The 12,780-nt window shown below is 44.3% G+C and overlaps 1 protein-coding gene across 3 annotated transcripts in view; it reads right to left on the reverse strand.

Moving 5' to 3' along the window:
* Window positions 1–8,952, reverse strand: part of CHRM3 (cholinergic receptor muscarinic 3) — a 527,319-nt gene extending 518,367 nt beyond the window's left edge. For 2 of the 3 annotated variants that reach the window (XM_045437203.1, XM_045437201.1), the window contains exon 1: window positions 8,175–8,952. The gene's annotated coding sequence lies outside the window, so the exon portion shown is untranslated. Of the gene's footprint in view, window positions 1–7,076; window positions 7,303–8,174 lie in introns of those variants that run through there. The other variant, XM_045437202.1, reaches the window with a different exon arrangement.
* Window positions 8,953–12,780: the final 3,828 nt, after the last annotated feature.

The following is a 12,780-nucleotide window of genomic DNA, read 5'->3' on the forward strand; positions in this document are numbered from 1 at the left end:
CGTGAGAGGTGACCTTGAGACTTGGGATTGAATTTAAAATGTAAATCCAAGCTATGGAACAAGTGGAACGCTAGTTGAATGCTGATAGAATACATTTAATTGTCATTCAATAATAATAGAAGGGGATGTCAAAGAAGTTTTGTGAGGATAGGAGAAAACAACGATCAGATTGGGTCTTCAATAAAAGTGATCTGTATAAAATGGGTGAGAAGAAGAGGGCACGGTCATCTGGGAGGCCCAGAGACTGGATGAACGAGGTGACTTGAATCAGCATTCGCATCACCTGAGCTAGTTAGAACTGCAGATTCTCAGGCCCCGGCCCAGACCTCCCGAATCAGAGTCTGCCTTCTACCAAGATCTCTATGTGATCTGAATGCACAATAAAGTTGGAAAAGTAATAAATCAAGGTGCTGGTGATAGGGAAGAAAAGAAGCCAAGAGGTTTGAGCTATTACTTGGTTGAATTATTACAATTTGGCAGCTGACTAAATGTGGGAGGCAATGGAAGGGAATAAATCAAGATTACTCAGACATTTTGAGTTGTACGATGGCCATGCTATTTATAGAAATAGGAAACCGAAGAGGAGCAGGATGAGGAGGAAACAGATGAAGGCTGTGCTGTCCGGCAAACTCATGGAAACACTCCTTCCAGAAGCCAAGCTGGGCGTGGAGACCATGAATGGGTGTGCTCCACACTGGAGGCACTGGAAGCCATGAAAACAAGTGCAGTTACCAAGGGAGGAGGGGGCGAGGAAGGCATGGGGGTCAACAGAAGACAAATTCTTGGAGAGTCTCACTCCGCTCAGGAGATGGGGTAGGGAAGCTGGGAGAAGGCAGAGGAACCACAAGAGAGAGAGAGAGAGCCAGGGAAATACGATGCTTTGAAAATAAGGAGAGGTACAGGTGTTGCTAAGAGACTAAAGGGGACACCTGGGGAAGGGCTACTTGTTTTATGACTAAGAGGTCAGGGGTGACTTTTGGTAGTGGTTTTACTCCTGGTGAGGAGGGAAGCTAGAGAGCAAAAGGTTAGGGTGGGAGGGTAGTGAAATTGGGGGTGGAGGGAGGTGGCACTGAGCACGAATGAAAAGATTAAGAACGAAAATGAAAATTCAGAAGGGGCATAAGAGACCAGGTTGAATGAACTTTAAACTGTTGAACTTTAAAGATTTGCTTATGGAAAAAAGATGAGAAGTATTCTCATCATAATTCTCAGAATTATTAGGAGGGCAAACAGTAAGAATTAGATTTTTGGCTCAACGTAAGGAGAATCTGCTCTGGGCTCTCTGAAAATGGAAAAGGCCACCTTGTATACATTCATTTCTCAGAGCTCACAGATCGCACAATTCAACAGGGAATCACAAAGTAGAATGTGGTTCATCACTGACATCTGTAGCTGGTTGAAAGGTGTCCTCTCAAAATATACGCCCACGTCCTAATTCCCGAAACCTGTAAATACTACTTTATGTGGTAAAAGGCATGATAACATTAAGGCTTTCAGAAGGAGGAGCTTATCCTGGATTTTCTGGGTGGGTCCTAAATGCAATCACATGTATCCCTGTAAGACAGGAACACATAGGAGGAGACACACAGAAAAAGAGGTGGCGATGTGACCACAGAGGCAGAGACTAGAGGCAGTCACAAGTCAAGGAATGTAGACAGCCATCAGAGGCTGTGGGTGACAAGGAAGGATTCTCCCCTGGAGGCTTTGGAAGGACTGTGCACCTGCCCACACTTTGATTTCAGACTTCTGCTCTCCAGAATTATGAGAGGAAACATTTATTTTGTTTTAAGCCATAGTAAATCAATACGACACCTGACATCACCTTCCAGCTCTTAGATTTCTGGAGCTGCTCTCAACACATGCAGATCATAAACTCTTGGAAGGCACAGCCCTGGACTCACCCTCTTGTGAATCCAAAGAAGGATGTCTGTGGTACCCGGCACATTAGATAACACTGAACACTGTCAGGGAGAATTACCGCAGAGATGTACACCCACATGTGTAAGCGGAACACAGAGATGGATACACAGACACACAGAGAGACAATAGACAGATGACTGATGGATGGATAGATAGACAGACAGACAGACAAAGCGACAGGGAAGGAGAAAGGCAGATGGATAGACTCATTCTACTCAAGCAAGGAAATTAAAATTTATTTATACTCTCATGAAGATAACTTCATAAATACTACCTGGGTTATCCTCGAATGCCACATTTACTATTCAAGATAGAGGGTACAACCAGAATTTGGAGGAAGGACATGAGGCTTATAGTTGCTTGGACAAGTTTTCTTACTATTACATGAACTAAAGGGTTTAAAATAATTTATCACAAGGAAAACAGAATGATAGCTGCATTCAAAGAAAGTTGAGAGAGGTTGGCTGAGGATTTCGGGGTGAGGAGGGAAGAAAGGAGGACTTCATATGAAGGGACACTGTGGCAATTCCAGTTTTCCCAAATGTCTCCCTTCTGATAAGGTAATGCACATGGCACATGTCATTATCACATGAGGAGTCACAGGCAAACTAGACAGGAGGATCTCTGCATCCATTTCATGTATGAGAACTTCTTTTCAATGCAGATAATCTGAGGGATTTGCACATGAGAGAAGTTGTGCTTTTAGACTATGTTGAACTGAAAAAATTGAAAATAACAAAAAATCACTGTGTTCAACACTTCTCAATGAATACACATATATATAAATAGATAGATACACAGACACATAGAACCCGGTAATATTTGAAATTTATGTGGATTCTTGGATTCTGCAAAATACAACTGGATTGGGTCCCACGGGAGGTTAAGAGCCGGCAAGATGAAACTCCAAATGGCCATGGGCAAGAAGTGGTTCTTAGTTGAGCAGTAACGGGGTCTCTCTCCAGACTTGGTTCCATGGGCAAGTCCAGAGCAAATATCACTACTAAAGTGGGAAGTTGAAAAAAAATGGACAAAGGCTGTCCATAGGTCCCTTTCCCTAAAACTTACTGGCAGGATATTTTGGTGTGAATCTAATTCCATGGCCATAGCTACCTGTGATAAATTAAAAGGCCTTAGCAGAAGAACACCTCACAACCATAAATGCATGGTCCTTTACAGCCTGCTGGCGGTATTTTCCTTTGGCTTGATCTTACCTGAATTTTATCTGCACAGCAGTAGTGGGAGGATATCCTGCCTGACCCAGGATGTCTATACTAGCTCTACTTCCTGCAGTAGAGGTGACTGAAGGTAGAATATGTCAGGGCTCAGCTGGTGTGCCAGATTTCAAGGGAACACTGGGGACAGGAAATAAGCTAGGGCTAGGCCAGAACAAATGACCTAATGAAGAATTAATTCTGTAGTGGATAGTCAGCAACTCAAATTACAGTGGCCAGGAGGAGTGTGGAGAACTGAGATTTGATCCTGCCAACAATGACACACAAGGAGAATTTATTTGTCAGGTTGGAACTTGGCAGCACGACTCTTCAGGCAGGAAGGATACACTGTCAGGAGGGTGACTGTGCCTTAGGCCTAGGGGTTTGTCCACTTTAGGGTTGCATCAGAGACTAAGAAGAGAAAGAATGCAGTCTTGCTCCTGGAGAAAAGTTCTTGGCAAGGGTGAGGCTTACTGCCAAGGTCACAGCTAAAGCCCTTCCAGGCAAGCCTGTAGGACTAAAACTGCAAACATGAGAAAAGCCTAGCCTTGGAAAATATGACAAGAGTAAGAGAAACTGAGGCTAGCTTGGCATGGGAAACGCTAGAGCTCACTAGGGTTAGGGCCAGTGAGCCTCACACTCCCTTCTCTGCAGTGCACTGGTTGACGAGTCCAGAAGCCCAGTCTCCCAGTGTCACACAATGCAGGGCTGGGGAAGGCAAGAGCTCAAAGCCCACATGCATCAGCCAGCTACTGTTTGTCTAATCGTATTCCCCCATTTCCCCCCCATCGTTGTTTCTCCTCAAAGTGTTCACATTCTAGCTGGCTTCAGGATGAACTGGCACAGTTGGTGAGAAGAAGATGGCAGGAGCTCAAATATTCCTTCTGTTGGCCTGCCATCACCACTGGTGGATCCCGGGGCTCTGTCAATGTGGGGAGCTACAGCCTCGGCAGAGAGAAGTCAAAGAAGGTGCATGCCAGCCAGAGGACTTAGCCTTCAGGAGTGCATGAGCAGGACGTTTCAACAGGTGGGAGAGCAGAAGTGCCAGCCGGAAGGGGAGAGCCTGCCAGAGGCCAGGGAGTCTACAAGCCGCCAAAACTTCCGGACAGAAGGGAACACAAGTGCAGCCAGCTACTTAGCCGGAGGGGAACCTGTACTCTGGCTCTCCAGGCTCCACATCAAATAATATTAAGGGTCCAAATCGTGCACCACATTTAATAGTGCTTTAGAGATTGTTTGAAAAGCACTTCCACAAAAGTCATGGCTATGGATGGCCAAAAACATTCTGCAACGTAGACAGGAAGACTGCTATCCCCTCCACTTGCACATGGGGAAAGAAATGCTGGGGGAGGGCACCCCATTTCCACTGTACGGCCCATTGTGATTCAATATTTCCAATAGCTTCACTGCAACAAAACTGTCTTCATTTCCTTATTTGATGACAGTGCTAATGCAGGTCTAAGTCGCCCAGGATATGCACTTTTTAGGGAACGGAGAAATCTAATGGAGCACATGGGATGTGGGATTACAACCAAAAGCGGATGCCTTTTGCACCTGCACAGCCTTTCTGTGGCATGCTGGTGGAGAGACAAGGGCCATAACTACTGATTTAGGATTCAGAGTCTTTAATTTGATCTGAACAAGAACCCCTTCCTTAATGTTGAAGATGGAGTCTTGTCACATATGAGAAATTAACTTCCAATTTGACAGGTTTTGCCTCTTGTCAAATTCATTAGGTGATCTGTTCACCTTTCTCCCCTAAAATCAAAACTTTCCACCGAGGCTACAATTCTATCCCCCAGTTCTGTTCATACTGGCAACTAGGACAGGGATTCCACTGGACTAACTGAGATTGATAGGTTAAAAAAAAAATCCAGTGGACCATTTCATGGCCATCTAGGGAAGCACTGCCATCAAAAATTAAGCATAAGGCACATTTTATTATGCTGATTTTTTTTTTAAATAACCGTGGTGGAGGCATTTGCTTAATTTTTTTTTATTGGAGCCATATAGGTCTTTTTGATATTCTCCTGTACGAAAAATGTATTTTTCAATTCACAAACATATTGCATAAAGTAAAACATTTCCAGTTACTCACTGATGCTTCAGAACCACAATGTGAGGATAATGCTATGGGTCATAATATATTATGACATAAAAGCAGGTTCCCTAAGTGAATGACAGGTGCATCTCTCAGCATACCCACCAGAGACTCCGTCTTCATATGATTCACCATTCATTCATCTCATGTCTGAAGTGCCACTAGACCACAGCTGTTCTCAATATAAACTTCCCTGCATTGCAAAGACCCAGTTCCTTAATAGTTACACTGACAATGTCCAGGCCATTTAGGAGTAGGCAAGTAATTCTTCCAATGCTAACAACTCTATTAGGCAAGAACAGTACGTGGGCTCAGGAAATGCTAGAGGAAATTTTAGGTACAAATTTGAACAAAATTATTACTTTAGAATTTGCAAATACACAAGGGAATGTTGCTTTTAATTATATCACGGAAATTTCTTTCTATTCAGTGGACTGGTGGGGATGCAAGAAATTTTATAGTATTGTGAATTTCATATATCCCCCCCCCCCCCACCGCCAGGCTCATTTTCAACAGGTTGCCCTCAATTAAAGCTAAAACACCATTAAAAGAAGTTCACGCTTTTACACACTGTAGCTTAAACAACACACTCTTTCTGCAAGGAAGTAAATCATTTGTCTTTATAAGGAGAAGAAAACGGGTGCATCCTAAAAAAACCCAGTATGCCTAAATAATCTTCAGAAATTGGTAATACTTTTGATGTGTTATTTCCCTTTTTTCCCAAAAAGAAAAATGTACAATTCATACATTTCACTAAACTTTAATAGGAAGTTTCCTAAATAAGTTTAAATGTAGGTTTAATGCAAAACTACTCTTATAACACAATCAATCTTTCTCTATATGCTGACCAATTCCACACACGTTTTCCCTTTTCCCGAATTACACTTTCCTCTTACAATAATTTCCCATGCAGTAGATATATACATTATCAAAGATTCTTTTCAAAATCTTTTTCTCTTTCCTTTTTAAAATATTAAGTCTATTTGCATAAATATTTGCTATTATTTTTAAAAAATGGCATTTCAGTAGTACTATTTTCATTTTGGAAGTCAATGTTATTAGCAACCCCCCCCCCCCAGCCTATAGAAACAGTCTAAATCAGACCTGCAATGTAATTAATTTTAAGTCAGCAATTTAAGCTAAAGGTATATTTCCATATGGAAACCCATTTAAAAATAACATGCTTTCTAGTGCAACAATAGCTAATTATACATTAAGCTAATTGAGACAAGCTATGTAAACAAAATCTCAAATAGGCTATTCAGGGATAGGAGCGTATGATCTAAACCACAATTCTGTGGCATGTTGAATGCACACAGAAAAGGCAGGCATGTTCTATATACTGTTCGCAATACCAGCTCCCATAACAAGAGGGTGCACCCAACGCCATATCTATCCCACCACGTTTGGAACAGAAAGACCTCAGTTTTGTTTTTTTTTTTAAATTAATACGTGACTACCACAATCTTGTCTATATGCTGGTATTTGTCCTAGGTTCACCTCTCCCCTTTCTTAAGTGTATATTGTTAGGCAGGGTCTCTTTCTTAAGTAAATACAGGGGCATTGTTTTAAACACAGGAAATAGTGCTGAATGTTTCATGCAATTTAATGATCTCACAATATAAAATTATTTGGGACCGCAAAATCAACGAATACATTTTTTTTTTTTTGGAAAAAAATTATTTTTCAAATAGTAACACAGAAAGACCCAAAATGGGGGATCAGGCTATCTGTTCTGTTGGGACTCAGAGGCCAAGAGAGGCATGAAAAGGTCTGTGCAAAACATACAGTGGAATAACCAGTGTCTTTAACAACACAAACGCTTGTATACATACATTTACCTCCTAAGAAGAGCCATCCCGTTCAACATGGCAACACGGCCAGCCTGAGGACAGCATATCCTTACAGCCATCGGACAGGTTCAAATAACACTTGCAGACACATGAATGTTTGCATTCTTGTAATCTGTCCATATGGGTGCAATTCCCAAACCCCTGCTTCCTCTCCCACTTCCAACCTGCGTGCTAGGAGAGTCGCACACATGCACACGCACGCCGAACAGGATCACAATTCCAACACGCACAGCGCGAAAAAGACAAGTGCATTTTGCTGCACGAGTCAACTGTGCCCCCACCCCGCCCCCCACACCACCACGGTTTAAAAACACGCAGAAATTAACCCAGCTGTAAGGAGGCTGTTCTGGGGGAGGGTTCCAGAGAGGAGATCCGGTGCGGTCTAATGGCCACGGCTCCGCGAGTGTAGACTCTCTCTGGGTCAGTAAAGATGCGCACCGGGGCTACCCACCTTCGCCCAGGTGTTACACTTAAGTGCCAAATTTGCCTCTTCGCCCCCTGAAATGCAATCCGAACAAGCCACCCTATTTCGAGGTTGGCGGGTGTCTGCTTTAGCTTTCCTAAAAGCGGTAGGAAATCATCTGAGGGAAGCCACACGCACATCACACAGGCGCGCGCGCACAAGCACACACCAAGACGAGTAGCTCCTCTTGTCCGGACTCTTGGTGCCTCAAATCCCGCATTCGGGGGAGAGAGGATGCAAGGCGAGGAGAGCCCATGCAAGGCGAGGAGAGCCCAGTGGTGAGCCCCCGCTCTCTCCCGGCCACCGCTCCTGTTACTCCCGTCATTTCCCGGCACTTGCGGTGACCCCAGCATTCCCACCCTGGGTCCCAGGCTCCAACTCCGCACAATATCGCGCTCTCTCTAGGTTCAAGTTTCCATCGCCCACTCCCCTACTCCCCAAATCGACAGACCAGCTCTCTCCAGCGTCCCCAATACCCTGTTTGCATTCCCCAAAGCAAAGACATTTCTTACCCGGGCCGAAAACTTTTTCCTCCCTTGGCAACGCGATCAGGCAAGAAACCAGGTCAGCCGCTACCTCCACCCGCTTCGCCCAGCGCCCCGGTGGCGAGCACCGTCTTTTACCTGGCCGCTGCGCTCCAGGTGACCGTCCCACGCCGGCCGCCCGCGCCTCCTCGACTCACGGGGGTCGCCGGGTCCCCTGTCCTTTAGTCGCCTCCTGCTCAGCGCTCCGGGAGCGAGTGTCCTAGGACCGCACGCCCATGCCCGGAGCCGCCCTTCGGTTCATCGCGCGTCTTTGCAGAAGCGAGGCTACCGCCGGCGATCTCACCAGCAGCGCGGGGATCCGGAGGCACCGACTTGCCCCGCGGTGTGCGCTCCCGGGTCCGAGAGCGCTCCGCCCGCGGGCAGCTGCGGCCGCGTCACATGCCGCCTCCAGGCAGCGGCCCGGCACCTGCCCAAGCGGCAGCGCTCTTGGCTCGGCACCGCCGCCCCCGCGCCTCGGGCGCCCGGCACGCTCCGGCCCTCTCTGTTCGCGTCTTTTTTTTCTCCCCCCTCTCTCTCTCCCTCCTCACTTTTCCCCCTCCTTCTTTCCGTCTCCTCCTTTATCTTGTATTCTGTCTTTCCAAAAGCAGACACAAGGCGCTCCAAGTGGAAGGAGGGTCTCTCCCTCCTCACGAACTCTTTCTCTGCCTGGTGGTGGCGGTCGTGGCTACTGCTCGCCGCTCCTCCTTCTCTTCCTCCCGCGCTCCTCCTCCTCCTCCTCCTTCCCCCAGGACGGCGAGCACGGGTGTAATGCACAAGCTGCCTGCCACAGACCCAAACCTGCCCGGCTTCTGAGCATGCCCAGTGGCTTTGCTGGCGCGCGCTCAGCTCCCGCGTGCCGGCTCCACGGGCTTTCTGCGCCTGGGGGCGGGGGAGCCCGGCGGCGGCGGGAGAGGCCCGCGGCCTTCGGGCTGGGCTCGCTCTGTCCACGCGTGTCCCCAACTCGGGCCCCCGGTGCTTCAAGGACCGATCTTGTGGGTCAGTGTTGCTGTGTTCTCTCCTGAGTCCATTTGCTTGGGCTGCTTGGAAGGATTGAGAGGAAGTGGATTCTTGGGCACAACTTACTGCCCAGAGAACCCCAGCGCGGTTATAATAAACGACTCCGTTGGGAACCTTTCCTTAGAGAGCAGCCTGAGTCTTCCCCGCCCCCTCCCTGATGATAGTCTCTTCATTACAGAACAATGTAATAGAGGACGACCTGGCTTTTCCTCTTCCAGAAGTTGACGCCTTAGTTGTAAAAAAGGTAAACATGCATTAAAAAGACGCGCGCGTGCACACGCACCCAGACCTTTTTTTTTTTTTTTTTTTTTTTTTTTTGTAATCAGAAGATAAAAGATATGATCTTGCTAGCCAGGCTTTTATATTGCATAGGTAGCTCAAGAGGAATGAGAAGTTCAAAAGAGAGAAAGGAGGAAAGAAAAGAAGAGAAGAAGGAGGTGGGGAGAGGGGGAAAATGTCTTACTATACTACTTTCAGCTAACTAAATAAGGACAAAGTGGAAAGAGGCCAAAGTTGCAGAGATACCAATGAGGCTGCCCCACAGCGCACTGAAGGTTTATAGAAGATCATGTAAGGAACAATTGCAGGAGAATCCCTTAAGGAAGGAGAAAGGACTCTGGAGGGAAGGGGGGAAAGAACTTAGAGCACAGCATGAAATTAAAGTTTTAATAATATGGGAAGAGAAAAATGATTTTGTTAAATCTATTTGGAGCAAGAAAATAAACAGGAAAAGAGCTCTTCTTTGAGAAAGTAAGTCATGCTAAGAGAGAAATAAAAGTGTACATATTACATTCTGAGTCTATCTATATATTCTCTTCTAGGTAGAGCAATCTTCAGGACAGAAGACACTAAACATTGCTTAGAGAGAATTAAGGTCAAAATAGGAAAAATCTAGTGAGAAAGCATATGCCTACTTAAATTTAAATACCCAAACTCAAATGAATTACATGCAAAATACTAGAATGATGATAACTATTAGTAAGGCAGGCATCTTGTTTGGATACCTCTCAGACTGAAATATAATAGTTGCCTTCAAATATATATCCCTAATCGTCAAAGCAAACATAAAAAAAGTATGTTACCCCCATTTAATAATGGACAGAAATTTAAAGGACTAGATAAATACCCATTACACAGCTAGTAAGAGCTAGTAAATTCAAATTTAAAATATCTTTCCATTACACAAAATTGCTATTTACTTTTTATAATTTGATATAAAATATATATTTTGGTAATGTTTTGTAAATCCATAAATAACATACAGGAGGCCAGAAGAATGGACATATAGAAATATACCAGTTTTTTTTTTTAAGGTAGATTTTCTTATCTATATAGTGATTAAGTGTCAGATGGATTCCTGGCAATACTCTAGAGAAGATCATGAAATAAATCATTTGCCAGTAGTCAGAAAACAACTATAATTTAGTAAAAATATCTTCCCAGACCTTGCTTCATTTATTTCTTTCTTCATTAAACTCATACATGTGGCATTTCCCAATTCCAGTTAAATTTCTCATTATCTTTATGGACAAGGCAAGTGTAAATTGTATGGTCATATTGAACAAAGTGAAACCAACAGTTTGGAGGGTTTCCTGAAGTGTCTTGGTAATTATATTCATGCTAGATCAGAGTAGTGTCTGGTTTTGAGTGTGGTGCCCTATTGTTCAGCAAATTTATCAAATTATATGGATACTTCTTAGATTTGAGAATGAACCAAATTAGGGGCAGTGATAATTTATAAGACACTAAATGTCAAATCTAAAGAGTTCTTTATTTTTTTTGTTTTGTTTTTGTTTTATTTTTTAATTTATTCATTTAAATTCAAGTTAATTAACATACAGTGTAGTATTGATTTCAGCAGTAGAACCCAGTAATTCATCACTTACATGAAACACCGACTGCTCATCCCAACAAGTGCCCTCCTTAATGCCCATCACCCATCCTGCTCATCTTCCAACCCACCTCCCCTCCAGCAACCCTCAGTTTGTTATCTGTATTTAAGAGTCTCTTATGGTTTGTCTCCCTCTCCGTTTTTATCTTATTTTTCCTTCCCTCCCTCTATGTTCATCTGTTGTATTTCTTAAATTCCACATATGAGTGAAATGTATTTGTCTTTCTCTGACTTACTTCACTTAGCATAATACACTCTAGTTCCATCCACATTGTTGCAAATGGTAAGATTTTACTCTTTTTGATCACCAAGTAGTACTCCACTGTGTGTGTGTGTGTGTGTGTGTGTGTGTGTGTGTGTGTGTGTGCATATACATACATATGTATATTCCATATCTTCTGAATCCATTCATCAGCGAATGGACATTTGGGCTCTTTCCATAATTTGGCTATTGTTGATAGCAGTGCTATATACATTGGGGTGCATGTGCCCCTTCAAATCAGCATTTTGTTGTAGGGTAGTTCTACTTTTAATTTTTTGAGGAACTGCCCTGCTCTTTTTCAGGGTGGCTGCACCAGTTTGCATTCCCACCAGCCGTGCAAAAGGGTTCCTCTTTCTCCACATCCTCTCCAACATCTGTTGTTGCCTGAGTTGTTAATTTTAGCTATTCTGACAGGTGTGAGGTGGTATTTCATTGTGGTTGTGATTTTTATTTCTCTGATAAGTGATGTTGAACATCTTTTCCTGTGTCTATTAGCCATCTGGATGTCTTATTTGGAAAAGTATTCATGTTTTCTGCCCATTTTTTCATTGGATTACTTTTTTTGGGCGGGGGGGGGTGTTGAGTTTGATAAGTTCTTTATAGATTTTTGGATACTAACCCTTTATCCCATACGTCATTTGCAGAATGAACTATTGGGACCTCATCAACAGTTCTTTACTTTAGATGTTGATTTATAGCAAAAGGCATAAACTAGATAAAATACATTCTGAAATCCTGCCTTTTAGGTTCGTTTTTCAAAAATAAAACACAGGGGGTGTGTATAAGATTTATTCATTTATTCAATGAGTCAATTATTAAATAAGGCTTTGGTTTTGGACAAGACAGAAAGCTAATAGCACACTTACCCTCCTACCATAAAATAACTACACAACGTGGACAACATATGTAAAACTACATTTTTCGGTTATTAACCTGCAACCAACGTAGGGCTGCAATGTTTGAGTAGGGGAGGCACAGGTGGAACCATTTCCACGGATTTTCCCTGTGGGCCATTTTGTTTCTCCAGCAGAAGCGCTAGGCGCCGGGGTTCAAGATGGCGACACGGGAAGACCCTAAGCTGCTCTCCTCCCTCAGAACCGCTGAATTCAGTTCTTTATGGAATCATTTCCTCCCAGAAAAACCTTCAACCCGACAGAGGAAACGCCCTCCCATCAGCAGGCAGGAGGGAAAGCACGCGGCAGCAGGTAGGAAAGACTGAGACACGTCTCACCATGAGGACCACCCCTTGTTCCCCAACCCCAATACGTGGGAGGGAACTCAAAACTTGAGGCTCCTCCCTGAGGGACACCCCAAGTTTAAGACCGGCACCTGAAGGATGAGACCCCAAAACCTGTGGCCTTGCAGCCCAAGGCCACCGGCAAGCAGGAGACGCAGGGCCCTCGTTCATAACGGGTCTGCATCCAGGCCTGCCCGCCCAGAGTGCCCAGACTTGAGGTGAAAGGGACTCGTTTGGTCATTTCATTTTATCTTTTTTTTTTTTTTTTTTTAATGTTTACTTACTTTTGAGGGAGGGA

Source organism: Leopardus geoffroyi, chromosome D2 (genome assembly GCF_018350155.1).
Source record: "Leopardus geoffroyi isolate Oge1 chromosome D2, O.geoffroyi_Oge1_pat1.0, whole genome shotgun sequence".
Lineage (NCBI taxonomy): Eukaryota > Metazoa > Chordata > Mammalia > Carnivora > Felidae > Leopardus > Leopardus geoffroyi.